At 43.8% G+C, this 20,125-nt stretch overlaps 1 protein-coding gene and 1 pseudogene across 1 annotated transcript in view; one reads left to right on the top strand and one right to left on the bottom strand.

The window, feature by feature from the left end:
- The window catches only part of SLC22A23 (solute carrier family 22 member 23), a 175,575-nt gene that overhangs the window by 86,425 nt on the left and 69,025 nt on the right, over nucleotides 1-20,125 (bottom strand). The window lies entirely within an intron of this gene.
- Nucleotides 18,133-18,223, top strand: LOC112477725 (annotated as a pseudogene).

The raw sequence follows: 20,125 nt of genomic DNA, 5'->3' as shown, positions 1-20,125 counted from the left end.
TCATAAGCTCTCACCAAATCCTCTAAATAAGGATATCATGTATTATCCCCATTTCTAAGATGGGAAATGGCACCTTCGAAGGTCAGTTCACGAACTCAGTGATGTAAAGTGGTGCCTCTAACACAGGCATAGTCATCTAGATTCCAACCCTGGTGGACAAATCCAGAGGCTGTGGTAGCCTGGAACACACAATCATTAAGCAGACAACATAGCAATGCAACCTGGAAGAGAAAATCTAAACAGAACAAGAAACAAGGCAGGCACTGTATGAGATGCTCACATATTGTGCAGTGCCCACATCACATTCTCAGAGTCTCAAAAATCCAGCAACATTTAAATGCCATGGGAATATTTATCATTGTTTTTGCCAAACAAATCCTCCCTTACCTTAAGCAAAGGTCAACTGCACTGCAAAACCCCCAGAGCAAACAGCTAGTTGGGAGGACTTGTCACAGCCTTATAAAGTCTTTGCCAATAATTATCCAGACAGTTTCTTATGTAAACGCAGGTGGCTCAGCAATAGTACACAGATAATTTTCCTTATCAATCAGCATGAGGAAATGACTCCATCCACAGAGTAGGTATGTCTTTCCTAGCTTCCTACAGGCTGCATTAGCTACAGATTTCAACTATTTCAAAGACGGAACTTCACATACTTCGTTGTTTACCTCTTTCTAAATATCAAAAAGATATTTAAAAGCATGTTGTAAATAAAAATTTAGAATTGACCTTTCTGGTTACTGAATTAAAAACTTCTTGAGTTTAGGAAGTGTGTTCTTATTCAACGCCCCATGCCCAGCTCTTGATCCAGAGAAAACCCTGAATAATGGTGAATAATGAAAAATGAAAGGATAGCTGTGCATAACAAATGCATCCCATTCATTTATTCAGCAAGGACTATGCAGTAGTGCTTTGCCAGGGGAGATGCCAAGATGAGTAAGCTGCAGTGCTGGCCCCAAAGAGACACATGATGATGAGACAAGGTGCACTGAGTGTGACACCTGTACCTGGTGTGATGCCCATGTTGGCAGTGCAAAGAAGGGAGTGAACTCTGGGGATGACTTCTCAGAAGAAGCAGCATTTGAAATTAACCTTAAGAGGAAAGTACGGCTGTCTTGCTTTGTGGGTGACGAGGAAGGAGAGGGGGCTGGGAGGAGAGTTTCCAGCAGAAGCAACTAACTGGAAAGAGGGCCTGTGCAGAGAGGCTGAGAGAACACGTTTGGTTGTCAGTATCGAAAAAAGTCCCCAGGAGGGTTTCTGTTTCATCAACTAATGACAACACCAGGAGCCATAGGAGAGGAAAAGGAGAGCAGGGATTTGCCTTCGGGAACCTGGTGGACATTTGCAGATATTAAAAGAGAAGCTCTGGCTCCCCTCAGGTACAGCATCCTGGACAGCCTTTGCTTTCTATCCCCCCACATCATCTGATCAAGGTCTCCACACCTATGGCGTTTCCAATCAGGTTCACCATCCCCTCCTTCCCATCTCCCTACTCCTGTGCGTCTAAGTCATTTAGGATGACAGGAGGACAGGGAGTCCAATTGTAAAGGAGAAAACTTTTTTTATTAATTTAGTGCCACAGAGAGATAGATAAGACAACACAAGTGACATCCAGTATCACAGATCATTCAACTGAGCAAAGGGTGGGCACAGAGAAGGGGAAGTGAGGAACACAGCAACTGAACCTCATCTCACTCTAGCGCAGTGCAAGAATGAGCATCTCACTGAGGATTCCCTGCATTGGGCAGGCCAAGACTGCAGTTATGCTATGCTAGCTGGCCCAGCACATTTATCTTCCTTCATTGAGTGCTTCTTCTCAGGCCACACACATCAATATCCACCTGAATAAGTATCCTGAGTGCAAGTTTAAAACAAAATGGAAAGTAAAGAAGATATCCAGATAGCCGATAAGCACATGGAAAAGGTGCCACACATCGCTCATTATTTGAGAAATGCAAATCCAAACCACCATGAGATAACTCTTCACACTCATTAGTATGGCAAGAATGTGGAGAAATAGGAAGTTTTGTGTACTGCTTGTGGAGCAGTCACCGTGGAAAATAACATGCGGTTCCTCAAAAAGTTAAACATAGAATTACCATATGATCTAGAAATCCCATTTCTGGGTATATAGCTGAAATAATTGAAAGCAGATACTCAAAAGATATTTGTACACTCATGTTCCTAGCCACATTATTTACAACAGCCAAAAGGTGGAAATAATCCAAGTGTCCATTGACAGATGAATAGATAAACAAAATGTGGTAATACATACAATGAAATATTATTCAGTCTTAAAAAGGAGTGAAATTCTGACATATGCAACAGCAGAGAAGAACCCTGAAGACATTATACTCAGTGAAATAAGCCAGCCACAAAAGGTCAAATATTGTAGAATTCCATTTATATGAAATACCCAGAGTAGTCAAATTCATTGAGACAGAAAGTGGTTGCCAGGGGTTGTCAGGAGGAAGCATACGAAGTTATAGTTTAATGGGTATAGAGTTTCGGTTTTGCAAAATAAAAAATTTCTGGAGATGAATGAATGGTAGTACAACAATGTGAACGTCCTTAATGCCTCCAATTTGTATACTTAAAAATGGTTAAAATGGTAAAATTTGTGTGTATTTTACCACAATAAAAAAAATCCCTGTCCGTCCAAACAAATAAACAAATCCCAACAAGTAAGGAGGCCTATTTGCCTCTGGGGGCTCTGGCCCACAGTCTGTGCCTACCCTATCCTACCCACATAAGGATCCTCCCACTGTCCCCTGTCCCTTCAGAAGAATCAGATAAATCCAGTCACTCAGTCAGAGGTGAGAGTGATTCATAGAGCTTGTTATATTACCACTCTCAGGGGTCAAGTCTCCTCTGTGGCTTAAAATAGAGAATTACATTCTACAGTCAGATTTCAGGCAGCAGCTCAATAGCAGAGGGGAGGTTGTTTCAGGGCCTTTTCTCCTGCCTGAGGTCAACCCTGACAATCTCATTCCACACGTCTCTATGTTTCCACTCACTTCTGTGTAATTGCTTGTCTAAGCCACAATGTCCTCGTTACTTAGGAAGCAAAGAGGACATGAGCTGAGCCCTCCGTGATGGAGGCAGGACAGAGGTGCAGACAACCCCTATGCAGGTAGGTGCCCTCCAATACAGACCCTTGGTGATGTGAGTGTCCTGCCTGTACTGATCTGAAGGAGACTCTCCTGGGGTGGGGGTAAGGGGGCTCTGCGAGCTGGAGGAAACACAGCGGTCATTAAGAGAGCAGGGTGCATACAATAGCACAGCAGTGCGAGGCTAGAGGAACCCTATGTCCAGGCCACAGAAAGCATTCATGTTTTATATTTTCATAGTTCATGTATTTTCTATTTCTATGCATTTTATGCCTGCCTCTGGTTAAATTGCTCAAACGACTTGTGACCTGACCAAACTGTGATTTAAATCAGGGCTTTTCTACCAAGGAGGCTGCATCTCACAGAACATACTGTATGTACCATCCTTCTACCAAAAACCTAACCAAATGGCACTTCAAGACGGGGGATGCTGGGTCTCCCAAGTCTTCCCTTTTTAAGGAGCTTGATGACTCTTACATCATCTACTTTTTTAAAAAGTTGGATGAATTAAATCTGTGCCAATGACTATTTACTCCATTTTCTCCCACAACCTGTCCTTCTCTCTCATAAGTTTAAGCACCTTGAGTCCCATCAAAGAGCATCATAATGGCCTCATAAGAACCAGCATGTCACAGTGATGGAGGTGTCTGAAGTTCAGGAGCCATGCAAGATCACAAAGGCCAAGGTCCCAAGAGTAGGTGGTGACTGTGCCTGTCATCAGTTCCATTTCCAAAACTCTGGGGTTTGGGTCTCCAGACTTCTGCTTCCATCCCCAGTTTCATAGAGGGCGAGGGGCTGGGGCAATGGTCTGGAGAGACTTCTCCACATTGACCACACCTCACTCCCTTTCTACAGAGCATAGTCTTGGCAACGGCAAGCCCTGTGTGATCCATGAAAAACTCTCCACAGATTTGTTTCCAGTACTCTTTCTGTTCAATCACATTTTGGGGGCAATATGAAGCACGATGCCATCTTGATAGATAACAAAAGGCATTTGTGCAATAAAGAACATTAATGAAGTGCGACTTATGAGCCAATCCCCATGCTAATAGCCAAGAGCCTAAAGGCACAGTCACTACCCTGAATACAGTCAGATCCAGAAACACTCCATGTCTAAATATCGCAGTCTCGTGCTGTTACACAGACACAAGAGAAACATGGAGAAAACATTCCATACACCTTTCTCAGAGATTCATATGCATATCAGCAAATTAAAGGCCTTGTGAACCTCTAACAACAACAACAACAACAAGTTATCATCTTAAAGTATACTTAAATTCCTGACCCGAACAGCTGTTAAACAGGCAAGGGCCATGTTCCTCCTGGGATCGCTCATGGGGCCAGGCTTCATGAACCCAACAAAGCCACCAGATCCATCTTTTTGGGAAGGCAATACAGGACCAGACTCTAGGCCAAGTGGAGATCCCCAGTCCTTCAGTGACGAACCTGGTCTCATCATCTCCCCACTGCTCAGGAGGAGAATGGGGAAGAGGGGAAGGGGGAAAGTTCCCTGCCAGCTTCTGCCACAGGCCAGCCTCTTCGTTTCCATGTGCCTGTGTGAATGGAATATTAAACAGCCTCAGCCAGTTAATAGCCTTTCAACAATAAACTGCTCAGAGGCTAAGGAACTGAGTTTTGATCTGAATTCTCACTTGACTGGCCCAGCACTCAGCTGGGAACAGTTTCCCATTCTGTTAGCATTCTGCTCACCCCACTTCCCACCATGCTGGCAGCAGTTGGTTGGATCCATGCCCATCACGGCTTCACATCACCTGCCCTGAGAAAGTCTGTCCAGGGCCTTTCACTGCTACCCCTGGGACCCACACCACAGCCCACTGCCCATAACTCCTGATGGGCATCAAAAATGGGCTTTCTCCTTGGCTGAGGATGTGAGGTGCAGCACACTTAGGCAGGGGCATTTTTTTCCTGTGACTTAAGTTCCTGTTGTTTCAAAACAAAAACAAAAAACACAAGTAGTTGCATCTCCCTTCCATCAGTCAGTTTTTGTTTCCTGCAGCCTTGGCTCACTTGCCCTCACTGAGCACAGGAGCAGAGAGAAGCTCAGAGAGCTCAGCCCATGTAACATCAGGGCCGATGGCTGGCAGGGTGGGGCCTGTGGGGCTCTGTCCCAGGGGCTAGGCCACCAGCCAAAACAGGATATAAGACGTAGCCCAACTGGGATGTTGCAGCTTCAGCAGCCTTCTTCCTCAGGGAACCGTGATGCCCCAAGGCACAGGCAGAGCAGAGGCTGGGAGGGAGGAGGGGACAGAATGGGAGGGGTTCGGGAGAAAAGATAGACAGGAATTTGGGCTCAACCCCCACTCACTGCACGGATGTCAGAGGTCACCTTGAAGAGACAGGTGGCTGCCTGAAGCCAGCCCTGGGTCCAGTGTGGGGGCCCAGCAGCCACGCCCTGACTAGAACTTGGCACATCCAGCACTGAGGGGCTTGCTTGCTTTCCAACAGCACTCCAAAAAGGATAACCATAGCACTGCAACTGGCTTTTCCTTGCTTCAACCACCGCCATACCCCAGGGAGAAAGAAGGGAGCTTTTCCAGGGGCTGTGGTAGGAGCCACGGGTCTTGGCCTCTGCTCGACTTCACTTCAGGGATTACTTCACTGACCCTGCCTATTGAGTCCTGGCCAGTCAGGGGCACTAGCTTTACATTTCTGAGAAGATACAGGGACACGGGGAAGAGCCAGGAACCAGCTGACCCCACAAGGCATTAGCAACCTAGCAGGCACAGTCAAAGAACATTCTTCAACTTTAAGCCACAGATTCATGTCTTGTCTAGTTGGTGGCTCAGATGGGTGCTGACTTTATGTGGGCCGGCCTGTAGGCCCAGACATCAGAGGACCCAGCCTGGCCCGATATCCTTGCATCTAACTGAATCATGCCACTTCTAGGGCACTTCCATGAGCCTCTTTGGATGGGACAAAGGTAAAGTACATATGAAGAAGGAACAAGCTCATTGTCCAATCTACACACAAATATGCAATTTTATCTTGCTTCGACATGAACAGAAAAATGTCCCAATGGCGATATACCAAACACCTGCATAGGGTTCTTTAGCTTAGAAAAACCATTCTGCATGAGTACATTTGATTACTACAGTGAGTGATTGGGTAACACAAAATAGGCACAATTCTCATTTTATACTTTAAAAAGCTGAAGATTAGCTCTTTGAAGTGCCCTAAGTTACATCGATAATGAAGTCCTCATTTCAGTACCAAAATCCAGGTTTTCAGATCCATAGGGTAAGGGTCTCTCATAGTCATTTCCCTCTTACAAAAAAAGAAACAAAGTCAGGGCCAACACTTGTAAAGCATTATGGGATGAGGTCGCTCTTGTTCTAGATGCTTGTACTATGTGATGAGATCACACCTGTCCCAGTGTCCTGCTCACACAGTGTGATGAGGACACACCTGGGCCTGGGCACCTTGCTCACACTGCGGGACAAGGTCACACCTGGGCTGGGTTCCCTGCTCGTACTGTGTGATGAGGTGTCACAGGAATGGCATCTAAATTCAACACAGAGGTGAGGAAGGCTATCAGGAGGTGACTCCACTGCTGGATTTCAAGGGTCAGTACATGTAGCTTTATCTTTTAAGAAGCAGCTGGAGAGGAGAAGTTGTTCCAGGCCAAGGAGCCTCTCAGGAAAGGAGGAGAAATCCCATACCAGTGACTGAGCTGCCACTCAGGATGAGCTTGTGGGGGAAGTGCAGTCCAGGGAATGGCAGGAGTGTGCCAAGCCAGCCCACCGTTTGGGGTGGCGTGAGTTAGACTGGACTCCAGGTCCCTGAAAGCACTTGAAGCAGAAAAGTGACGTGATAGTTGTGGGTTTAGAAAAGGTCACTCTGGCTGTGGAGTGGGGAGGAGACTAGAGGGAAGGAAAGGTGCTCAGAGATCCCGGGAGCAATTTAAGAACTGGGAGCCAAGGGGAAATAAAAAGAGTAAGGGAATAAGGTGCAGGGCTCGGCTGCGAACAGTTGCAGCTACAGACGGACAGACCCTCCATTCCTCGTCTGGTTCAGGAAAATTCAGGAGGAGACCACAGTAAACCTACCTTCCTGAAACACTGGCTTCTAGATCAGGCCCAGTCAGTCACTAAGCGTTAGCTAAGTCCCCACTGTGCGTCTCACACTGTTCAGGCACTAAAGATGCGGCACTTAGCAAAGCCGGCAGGAACACCTGCTGTGGAGAGCACACATTCTCTATGTCATAGGTTTCTGGCAAATTATTAAATATTAAAGAACACAGATTAAACCTATAACAATGGAAACTATCTGTCATGGATTTTCCAGAATAATCCCATTAAAAATATTTTTTCTGTTACCATAAGACGAGTATTGGGCCATGGGTTCAGGGTTATTTTTCCACCTGAAAAATTAAAAACATTAAAAAAATGGTCGCCAGGTCTGTAATGCAAGCATCTTTATCCTGGATTCTTCTGGGAACATCAGAGGCAAAAAGGAAAGTGAAAACCAGAAAACTTTACCTTTAAAACAACTTATTCATTTGTCAACCAAAGGACATGTTGGTTTCTTAATCTTTTTCTTAACTTTTCTTTGACTTCTTTAACTTGTCATAGTAGTTATACATGTGTTAGAGGTTTATGGCACCATAAAACAGCAGAAGAAATGGCAGAAGGGCCCTGGGAATCGGAGTGATAAAGACATGGGTAAGAACTATGGCTCCACCACAATAAGGCTGTGTGGCCTCGGTCCACTTTCTGAGTCACAGCATTCCCATCTGTTAAGCAGTATTCAATATTTTACTCACAGTATTTTGTGTGTGGGGGGGTGAGGGTGGGAGGGGTTAATATTTGTTAACTGTCCAGTACAGTTCCTGACTCAAAAAATAAATTATTATCATTACCATCAGTAATATATAAAAACTAATTCTTCCTGAGTTATCCACTACTCAAGATACCTGACATAGAAAAATACTTCTAGAGGATCTGTACGTTTGCTGAAGTCCACAAAACTCACTCAGATCTCCCCAAGCGAAACATCCATTCAAAATACCAGTCTTAGAAAACTACTAAATCAGAGCTCAGCCCAAACTGAAGCCACACGGACCTTGGACACCAGGGATCCCAGCAATGGTAGGTGAGACTTAGGTTAAGCAAGTGGCCTCTATGCCCCATTCCATCCTCTACTCAAAAATAAAACTGTTGAGATTTGCCAGTGTTGCAGCGATCACCCTAGACATTTCCTCTAGAAGGAAAGGGCAAGGAATGATCCCAAGTCTCAGGCAGTGAGCAGATGAGCAGGATCGTCCTTACACACAAACGTGGCAGTCATTCAATGAGCCCCATGAACCCCTGATGGGACATCTCTGCCCTCCTTCACCAGACATCTTTGTTCTCAAACCTTAAGAGAAAGTACATGTGGAGCTCAGAGGAAATGCTCTTTTCCATGGAGCTTTTGGCTTTCCTGGGCTTCTTGGAAGTCACAGCTGCTTCAGTGGCAAGAGCACCACTCTCAGAGGTTTCAGGAATTCAAAGCACATTTCTAAAACAGTCCAGACGCCAAACTTCTGAGGTAGGATGAGGGGTCAGGCTGGTGCAATTAACTGAGTATTCAAAGACTCGTCCTTTGATCATCATCGGAAATATCTATTTCTATACACCATCATCTCAGGCATTAGCGAGCCGGGCCTGATGGCACCTGCAGGGCCTTTCTCCTGTGGCCTCAGAACCTGGACTCAACAGTGCCTGCAGATAGCTCTGTGGTCATCCTACTCTCAACGGCCCCCCAGAAAGCAGTGCAGGCCCACGGCCACCACGGCCAGGGCTGAGCTGCATCTGGGTTATGGAGTGTGGACAGAGAGCCAGGCATTCACTACAAAGCTTTACAACACGGGTTCGTAACAGTCCCGAGAGGAAAACAGTATTTCCATCTCACAAATGAGCAAACTGAGGCTCAGAGAGGTTAGTCAGGTTGCCTGAAGTCTCATAGCTAGTAGTGGCAGAAGGGCGTAGAATGAATCCTAGGTGAGGTTTTCTAGTGGCTGCTCTGTTGAAGGACTCCTGACTGTTAGCACCTAACGATTAGTTACAGGAGGTAAAAAAGGGAATAGACGCTCCCTGCCCAATATCCCCAGTGACCTTGACTGGAACTCAACTGAGCACCTACCTCTCCCTCTGCTTAGAACAGGGCAAAACCCAGGCACTGGTCTCCACATCTTTCTCATTGGGCTAAGTCATCTTTTCTTTAATGCTAAGTCCTACTATGCTGTCTTAGCCTCATACAGAAACTTCTGGCTCTCTGCATCTTCACCAGCACCCCAAGGTCTGTCATGTGGAGAGCCCATCACTGGGCTACAGCAAGGTCAAGGAGACTAAGGGTAGACATTAAAGGTGGGAGGCTTTCTGGGGTCACAACTACTTACTTCCCACCCTTTGGGACAAAAAATATTTTCTGGAAATACAGGATTTCAACTAAAATTTGAATCTTTGGCTCATGTGACACAGTATTTCATAGCCCCTACATCTTGGAAATATGCTCCCTGCTCTGGCCCTCACATAAAGCATCTTCCACATGATCCCAGCATTTGCAACACAAGTCAGGTCCCCTCCAGGATGCTTGCCCCTTGTGCTCAACTGGGGCCATGAAATTTTCAACCTGGGATCCACAGATATGTTTTAGAGATAGGAGGAATTTTCTGCAGTTTTATGTAAAACTGCATGGGCATATTTGTACATGCATGAATGTGTGTGTGTTAGATATGCATTTTTCTAGGGGAAGGACCCAAAGTTTTCATTGAATTCTCAGAGGTGTCTCTGACCCAAAAAAGATTCAGAAGACTAAGAAACACTGCTTTAAAAAGAACTTTCATTTCTGTCAAATTGGCCAGATTTCAACAACAACAAAAAAATGGGTCAGAGAGATTAAAAGCTGAAAAAAAAAAAAGTAAAGGATGGGCAATTTAACTGTAAGATTTCAGGGAACTTAAAACAAATCTTTCAATGCAGTAAATTATGCAAAAAGATTCCAATAAAATGGGGAATCATTAGCTGTGGAAGTGGTAGAGGGACAAGAATAATATGAATCAGGAAAGAGCAAGCACCAGCGGAAATGCCAGATGGAAGAGGAAGTTCTAAATAGGGTAGGCAGCTATTCTAGTTCCTGAGATATGTGCTGTTCAGAAGGCGGGCTATACAGGCAGCTTGTTTAGGCTGCACACCAGTTCCTATTTTTACTTAAACCTACAAACAACAACAACGACAAAAACGTGTACATAGCACAGAAATCCTGGCATCCCCTCTGGGACCAACCTGCTGACACGTCAGAACTGCTCAGAGTGATGAGCTAATTAAAATTCTACAGTCTTTCCCAGAGATAGTTCTATTTTTAACCTAATTATGTCTGTCTCTTAAAGTGTGAAGTTTACATTTTTTTTAAGAAACTACTTTTTTTCTTCTTAATATCCCCATAAATAATTTAGCTTAGCTGATAATTCCTATAATCCCTTCCAACTATTTCTTCTAAAGACAGATGGGACATTCCAGGCAGAAGGGAACTGATAAAATCAAGTGAATCCTACGTCCCACTCTGCAGGGTCCCTAATTAAGAATAAAAGGAAGGAAAAAAAACTATGACAAAAAAGGACTACAGCCCTAGCATTTTAAAAATCACCATTATTTCCTTGTCATTTTCCTGCAATGCTATGTTCAAGGAAATATTCACATCATAAATGTTTTCCAAAAGTTCATGTGTAACTTGCTTTTTAGAATTGATGGTATAAACATAGGTTTAGGTTCTCACTTAGAAGCCACATTTTTGAGGGTCCCCAGACTAGTCTGTACAGGCATGTTAACCCAAAGACTGTTGAAATGCTTCATACTTAAAGTGTGTGTGTTGAAACAACATTGCTTCAATGCTAGAAATGGTTTTTAATATATCTTAAGTGTAACCTTTTTCTTGTGAAAATTTCCCTCACATATAGGTATACTTCTACATTCAAGAGAAAAAAAAGAGAAGAAAAACTCAGTACATTGTAACCACAATTAATATTTGTTAAGCATCACACTTTTCTTTTGGGAGAAGAGGCAAATTATAAGGAAAATGATCCCATTTTATTAGACGACTATTAGAGACTGGACTACAGTATAATCCACTGAACACTTTATGGAATATAACATATGCTTCCATTTTCAAAAAGAAGTCTTAGGAATTTTTTTCCCCTAAACTTATTTTTCCATTGATTTTCTTTATAAAGCTAAAGGTGGTTAGCCATATCTAGGAATAAAAAAACTTTTATAAAATTAAAATTCTCAGGGAAATGACTTAAAGGGAAATTATTTAATAAAACAATTTAAACACTGAAACAACTTTTGAAGACTCTTAAGCTGGTCCTTAAGTAACTTTGAATCTGACAGGGGTAGAGGGGGTACATGCTGACTTCTAAGGGCAGGTGGCCTTGGCTCTTGGTTCTGACTTTGCATGAAGCTTTCTCTACACAGGAGTGAAGAATGGGCTCTCTCCCGAGGGACCTCTGAACTTGAGAGAAAGCTGTCTCCAGGTGGGCAAGGAGGGAGGGCCATAACTTGTTGGGGCTGCTCAGGGTACCAGCCAGCTGCGTTGGTCCAAGGTTGCCACAGCTGCAACCACAGGAAGCTCCTGGGATGCCCCATGCCACCCCCCTTCTTCAGTCTGAGGTAGTGGAGCTTCCCACTCCCCTTGGCGCCTCTCACCTGACAGTGGGCTCATGTGTCTGATGACTGGCTCAAACTCCAAGTTAAGCAAGTTCCCCCAGTGACCGTCAGTGTGCCTACTCTTGCCTACCTTGTAAACACTGAATGCAGAGGAAACATCGATCCTGGTTTAGTTTTAATAACTTGATTGATCTCTTGAATCCAACAGGGCCTTCAAAGCCAGAACATTATGGACTCATTTCTCCGCACGCCTATTGAAAGTTAAAAGCTGGCAACTGAACCCCCTGCCATCCGCACCCCCTGCCATCCGCATTTGGTCCTACAGTGGCACAGCAGACCTTTCAAGAGCTGACAGGCAGGAAACCAAGTGTTCAATTTCCTGAAAATATCTCCTACCTGAAACTTATTTACCCATTCAGCTGCTCCCGGGAACGTGGCCTTGTTTTTAGGGAATTCCTTTATTTTATTTACTCCCTAAGAGATATTGCAACACAAATGTGAACTTATATGAAAAAAATGTTTTGGAGAGTCTCTGTAACTGGTTTTCCTCTCCTTGAGCAGATGATCATTTTATTTTGCTGTTTATCTGATGCCATGGTAACTAGCATGACTTGAGATTTACTTTTTAGACTTATGAGCAATTATAGAAATTTGACTTACCAAACACTTATTGAGTGCCTACCAAATATGGAAGACAAAAAGGTGAACGGGACGCTCACTTTCCTCAAAAGGACACATGTCAGAGTGCCAAGAACTAGACCAGAAGTCGGCAAACTTCCAAATGGCAAATATTTTAGGTGTTGTGGGCCATGTGGCTCCTGCTGCAATGACTTGACTCTGCTACTGTAGTGCAAAAGCCACCATAGACTATGACACCTTTACTCATGGACACTGAAACTTAAATCTCTTATAATGTTCACGTATCACAAAATATTAGTCTTCTTTTGATGTTTGACAACTCTTAAGAAATGCAAAAACCACTTACAACCCATAGACTATATAAAAAAGGCTTCTGGCTGATTTTGGCTGGTGGCCATGGTGTATAAACTCCTGGGCTAGACTCTCAGGTCTGGCCCTCAGTAGCTCTGTGCAGGAAGGCAAGTTGCCCAGACTTTCTGAGCCTCTCTGTCCTCACTTGTAAAATGGGGATGAGGATCTCTGTCTTGTGTGTTCTAAGAATTAGAAACTTAACAGAGAAAACACTACATGAATATTAGCTGATCTCCTTCCTGGAGGGACGCTGTTTGATGATGATAAAGACATAGATAACGACAATAACAACTCACCTTCCTGAACATTTGTTTCCTGCTAGGCATTGTGTTAAGTGCTGCATACTTTTAATAGTATTTTGTGTAATCTACAATACCATTGATTTTAAGATGCATCATTATTGAATGTACCACAAAGAAAGAAAAAGCTGCCAGTTAACCTCTGATGCAGCACTGACTGTAAGAAGTATGCTGATTTCACAAATGCTAATATGTGTATGTGTGTGTGGGGGGGATGCAGTGGGGGTGTACTTTAGAACCAATAATACAGTATCTCCTTTAAGCCCACAAACATCCTGGGATAGGTACTACTTAGTACTTACATAGGTACTATTATTGTTCCTATATTGAGGAACAGTTTCTAGTTTCCATTCAAAAAGCTAGAACTGTCAGTGCTGGGATTTTTAACATGGGCAACCTTGTCCAGAGTCTGAGCTCTGCCTTAGGGCATGAACACCTGGAAGAAGGCTGAAACAGATAAAACTTTAAGTATGAAATGGCAAGGTCAAAGAAATCTGGCACAATGAACTTTCTCCTTAGTCAGAGACGAAACACACCGCACCAGTCAATCATGTCCTTCTGGTGTTTCAAAATGGGGTGTGAATACAGTAAGAGGTAAAGGAAACAGGAATTGTAAAAACATACAATAAGAGTGGCAAGATGTACTAACGTTTAAGCTTGCAGGTCCGTCCCTTTTAACAGCTGTAGAGGGAATCCTGTCCAGTTTAAGGAAGGACGGAAGCGGATGCTAAGAGCATGTAACATGAACAGAGCTGGGCAGGAGAAGGCCAAGGAGAGGCTTATCCTTGAGCTTCATTTTCTTGTGTGAAAGAAATACATGCAGGGTGTGGAGTCCAAAGGCCAGAGACCACCCTTTGGCTGTCGCCTTCATGCTCCTCTCTAGGTTTCCCACCCTCTCTAAGCACAGGGGGCTCAGGACATGTCCAACCTCTCAGCTTGGCCGTGCATTTCAGTCACAAAGAACTGAAAACATGACACAGATGTTAGATGTGAGCCTTTGAATGCAGTAATTATGGGAAAATTTACGCCAAAATTCTCTTTCGAATTCTGATTTATTTTTCCTCTCAAAATTTTGGCCTCAAATCTCTCTTTCTCACATTATTTCATCACCAAACATTTATGAAATGCTTAAAATATGCTAATAGGGATGAGATTTGTCTTTTTCCTGTAAAACTCCAATTAGACAAAAGCTTGCTCAACATGTAACTTCAGCTTGTGTCATTGTGCAGAAAGGAGTCAGCACAGCAAACCGGAGACTGCTCTCCTTAGAAAGGCCTCTTCTCAAGGCCGGCCTTGCCTCGCATCTGGGAATTTGGATTTCAGGAGTCATCCCATCGTTCCTCAAATGGCTGGCTGTGCCTACACGGTTTGCAGACAATGCGGTTTATGCTCAACACCTGCTTTCCATCGGAGAGTGTAGAGTTTTGTGCGTGTTAGGCAGAGGGTATCTATGTGACCAGATTCCAGGAGAAACCCTGGGCAGTGGGTCTCTAATGAACTTTCCTGATGGACAACATGTCACACATGTTGTCACAACTCACTGCTGAGGCAACGAGTGCATTTTGCGAGATTTCACGGGAAGAGGACTCTGGAAAGCCAGAGCCCGGTTTCCTCTGCGCTTTGCCCCATGAGCCTCCTCCCTCTGCTGAATTTGCTATGTCCTTTTGTTGTAATAAGTCACAGCCAAACTAGATGATGAGATGCTGAGTCCTATGAGTCCTCCAGTGAATCATCAATCCTGGGGGTGGTCCTGGGGATTCTCAACACAGCCATCTTCAGCCAATTTGTTTTAGAACACTGTCCTGAAATAGTGCTGTGGCAGCACAGGAAGGCCTGGGAGCGGGGCGTGGTGGGGAGACAGAGGTGCTTACTATACTGATATTGAAGCAAATGTGAGGGCTAAGTAAGGGAATGGATTAGCTATTGTTGCACTCAAATGTTGACACACGTTCAGGGAGATACTAACCTTGTGATTTCTGTCCTTCAGAAATTTGCAGTCAAATATAGGAGACAACAATGGAGATGATGATGATGGTGATGATGGCAATGAGGCAATAATAGCTAACACCTATCTGTTGCTTACTATGTGCCAGGCACTCTCCTTGCACTTCCCATGTTAACTCATCTAACCCTCACAGTAACCCTGGGAGGTATACATTTTTATTATCTCCATCTTCACGGATGAGCAAGTCGAGCACATAAGGTTAAGTACTGCCCCAAACCACACAGCTAGTTATTGGCAACATATTCTCTGGCTTCAAAGTGTGAGTTCTTAACCAGTATACCATACTTTCTCTCTCTGGACATAGAGACAAATCCTAACTAGTATAAACAAGCCTAACTTAACCTACATCTTTTAAAAGATAGTATTTATTACATTCTACTCCGTGTCAGAATTATTTTTGTGTGTGTTTTAATGCCTGTGTTAGACTCTAAGCTGTGTCTTTGGGTTGCCTCCACGGCACCATGGTAAGCATTCAGCTGCAGATGGATAGAAGAGAATAACCATCCAGGAGCAGGCGGCCAGCACAGTTTAGAACCGTGATGACAGATCTCAGGAAACATTTGACATTGAGGAGGATCTCAAAGGTAAGTTTGAATAGGCATTCCACACGGCAGTAACAATACGAGCAGAGAGGTGGGCCCAACAATGACCACGATAAGTTGAGAGGACAAAGAGTGAATGGCTGGAATAATGGGTGTGCCTTGGTAAAATCAAGTGAAATGTAACTATGATGACCCTTAAATGAAAAACTAGAGTTACGAGCAATGGGTAGTGAGGAAGAAACTGACAGTGACAAAAGTGATAATTTGGAAAGATTTATCTTGGGGCACAACAGAGCGGTGGCTTGATGGGCCAGAGCCCTGGAGCAGGGCAAGGAGTTGAGAAACTGTTTGCAAGAGTCTCAACACGATGTCAGTTAGCACCATATACGACTAGAGCCCAGGACTATAGGGAGTTTCAGTGCTAGATCTGCTACTAAGATGAGTTGGGCAATGTAACCTTTCTGAGCTGAGGGATGGTTCCTGACCCTCTCAGAATTTTTTTCCCCCACATTAACCATTTAGAATTCTAATAGATTTTGGTTGGAACTAGGCTGGTAGGTGTGGGTTTTAAGAACCATTTCTAAAGAGAGAATTGATGGAATCTGGCATGTAATTAACAGTGGCAGGGATATTAAAGATGGCCAAAGGGTGAGTGCAGAAAACTGGGTGAATATGGTGATGTTGATGAGAGTAAGAAGTCTACAAAGAAAATTCAAAGATACAAAAAATACATTTAAAGGAAAAAAAATCATCTCAATAGCTACAAGAAGTGAGACTTGAAATGACAATAAGCTACCAGAAAAAAAAAAAATCAAAAGTAAACCCAAGAGAAAATCACTTAGTTGGTAGTTCCTTAGTCCACCCTTATTCATAATTTTCAGTACTCCCAGCTTCAAATGAACCACCCCCCCTTGTCAAAATATTGCTTATACAACTACAGAGGAGTCTGATTAACTCTCACGATTATATCTGAGCACATTCTATGTTTTGAAATAAAATATCAGCTACTGACCCTCAGGAGGCTAATTGCTTTTCCACATATTCAGCACAGTAATGCATCCAACTAAACAATTCACTTACTCTGGTGGCAGGGCACTACTGTGAGCTTTATCGCCTAGGGATCAACACGGGCCAGTGGCTGCCAAGGCTATTACTGTGGGCAAAGATAGGAGTCCTGAGGATAAACTGCTCAGTCCTACTACATAACCTATTTTCAGCAGATGTAATTTACTGCTCTTTGTACAGTCTCTCTCCAAGGAGGGGACTTAAAGCCTCTAACATGTATATCTATACTGAATACACATGGCTGGTATTAAATATGACAGGATAAGCAATTCTGCAATGGGCCCCCTTCCAGTTAATTATCTTGCCTTGTACACATATACTAGGTCACTACTGGCAAAAACCAACTTCTGTTTAATGGAGGCAGTAAGAAGAGATCCAGATATAAATGTCTATCAATTGTCTCTATTCTTATTAAAATATTGCCCTTAAAGGAAAACACGTGACTATTTTGTTTACCTGAATTTGCCTTTTAAGTAGTTGGTAAACTAGGAATTTTAATAGCAGAAATAAGTTCATTTGGTGCTATGTGTATTTCAATTCCATTTCTAGAAGGCATTAGGAAGCCTCTTCTATATTTCATCTTTGAATATTTTATAGCCATATATATTTCTTTGGAAAAACACAATGTATTTCGGGTAATAAAGGTCCTGCAGATTTTATTAAGCAATTGTGCTAGTAATAAAGCAAAGCAGTAAAGACTAATGTTGGCTTTAAAATACAAATGTTTATTGTGCAATCATTTCAGAGTGGCACCCACTAGTGAAAAGCCAGACCAAAGGTTGGACCCCCAGCCTCCTCTCTCTGCATTTCACTGTTTGATTTGAGCAATGCATTTAACCGTTGCTATGCCTTGGCCAAATGAAGCCAACACCAAATCTCAGTGCAAAGTGAATCCTCCCACTGCTCTCCTCTGAAGCTAGCCTTTCTGAGCCAGGTTAGAGCACCTACTAGCCGCCCCCTCCTTCTACCTCCCTCTACTCATATCATCATGTAGCTCCCATTAAGAGATGCACACTATGCATCTCTTTCACTACAGAATGTGCCTTCTTGTCTCTTTGCCACTAAATACCTCCATCTCTAGCCTTCCTTCACAGAGGAAGACTTCCCATCTCTCAAAGCTTATGTCCTTCTTACCTTCTCCTAAATTTCCGATGGCTCTCAGACACCTGGTACCGATCCTTAATTCATTCACTTATATTACAAATATTTTAGTGTCTGTTAAATACAGTTCAGTGTATGTAGGTACAGCTCACTATACAAACACTGTGTTGGGTCATCTGGACAAAAACCAATGGAATAAATGTTAACCTTGTATGCAGCTGGAGGAGGAAGTGATACTGATCATAAGAAAGGCAAAAGTAAAGTCGGGCAGGGTTCACAAAAGTGAGACTGGCCTTCTTGCTTGGGAGGTGGGGAGATGAAAAGATCAGGGTGGCGGGGCGGGGGGGAAGGTCCTTTATGCTTTCCTGGGAAGCACATGTACTAAAATTAGAAGGCTACAGAGAAGAATAGTATGGCCCTTGTGCAATATGAAGCACTCCATATTTTTCAAAAGAAAAGGAAAAGGACCTTTTGAGTTATCCAATGAGAAAATGGTAGAATTTGAAAATGCAGATGGTAGACATAGGAAGAATGGCATTTCAGGTAGAGGAAGGGACAAATAAAGTCATGGATCAAGGGTTAGGTGTCAAGAGTAAAGAGGAAGGAACACAGGAAGGAAAAAAATGGGAGTAACGCTGAAGAGCCCTCCGTTGCTCAGACCTCACCTCTTGGCTGGGGCAGCTGCCCCTGTTGGTCCTAAACAGTGTAGAGACTGAGTGTGGATGTTTCTTTCTCTCTCCAGTCTGTAGGCAGCATGATGGCAGGCACCCTCTTTCCTGGCTTTGGTGCTGGTCACCTCCAGTGCAGCCACATGATAACTGAGAAGTAAGACTATGCTCCTCAGTGTGCACTGCAGTGAACATTGTTAAGCTGCATTTTCAAAGTGATCTGCGCCATGCTCTAGAGAGACCATGAGGGTAGTACTGAGAAAGGGAGAGGCTGGAGCAAGGAAACTACTTAGGAGACTACTGACACACTCCAACAGGGCCTAATGACACCAGGGCAGTGGCCCTGGGAAGAGGCATTTACACCTTACCTCAGAGCCTTATGCCCTCCTTGAGCACATCAGGTCCCTTCCATAGCCCAGCAGTCACTACAAGGGCAGGATACACATAGTTTTGCCTAAGGACACTGCTGTTAGGCAATGCCTGTAAGTGGTTCCACCACAGAGCAGGACACACACGAGAAGATGTCTGAAGTTTGTGAAGGGCTGGGTGACATTGTTACGGAATCTGTTTGTGTGGAAACTGGCAACAACGGCATATACTTAACCGACCCACTTGAAACTAATCCCCATGTGCCCTCAAGTCCTCCTTTAACATTCAGTATTACTGAAGGCCCCGGAGACTTTGCACCTCTTGCTCAGCTGACTTGGAATCCTTTGCCCCGCTTGCTGTGCCTACATTTGTCAGGTGGGTGTGCTGGGAGGCCAGAGGTCAACATAGCCAAAAGTCCATCAAGCAGAGGCAGTGAGAACCTGAGTAGTTAGCTGTCTCAGGAAGTAAAGGCTGAAAGAACATGAAAACCTCAGCCCGTGTATTAGCACTCACTCCTGCAAGACTTGAGGGAAATTTAAACAAAATTTTTTTACAGTGACCGTTGCTGTTATTGCTACTTCGATAATAGGCATCAATTTCCCTTGAAAAACCATCATTTTCTTTCCTTTATGTACATTCCTCTGACATCTATGATCTCCTTTCACTGTCTGAGTAATATTAGACTGTTATTCAGGAGGTTCAAATTCTGACTCTGGTTCAGACATCATCTGTCTGGCCTTAGGTATACCTTTTAATCTCTCTTGGCATCAGATTTGAACACAAAGAATGAGCTGGACTGGTCTGGGTGAAAAGTTGCAGTTTAAGTAAAGCCCATCTTCATAGGACAGCCTGGTCTGGTCTTCCCCACCAGCCTGCCCCTGTCTGCCTTGTGTTTTCCATGATGTAAGTCTGATTCCCTTAATGAGCTCCCTTGAGATTCTTTCCTCTACCTGGCCTGCCTGTGAGCCAAAGTCCATATTGCTGAGTGTGGACTGGAGAGAAATTTAAACCACACTTCTCTACCAAAGGGGCTTAGGCATCTTCTCCCCCAAATATGCTCTTTCATCTTGACAAAAGTCTTACAATTTACTAGATTAGAAGCTCTGAGGGAAAGGCCCACCTTTTAAATGATAATTATAAGGTTTAAAAATCACCAAATGCTCCCTGACAAAGTTCAGAGTGTGCTTCTCATCGTCAAGGATGAAATTTATATCTCGCACCACAGTACATTGTCACTGAGCTAGAGAACAGCATGCAGCAAATTCAAGGTGTTATACTTGGCAGAGCCTGGGGTGGAAGAGGGGAAGACAGAG

Source organism: Pteropus alecto, unplaced genomic scaffold, assembly GCF_000325575.1.
Source record: "Pteropus alecto unplaced genomic scaffold, ASM32557v1 scaffold121, whole genome shotgun sequence".
In the NCBI taxonomy this organism is placed as follows: domain Eukaryota; kingdom Metazoa; phylum Chordata; class Mammalia; order Chiroptera; family Pteropodidae; genus Pteropus; species Pteropus alecto.
The sequence above is the reverse complement of the archived record's forward strand: the minus strand, read 5'-3'. Positions and strand labels throughout refer to the sequence as shown.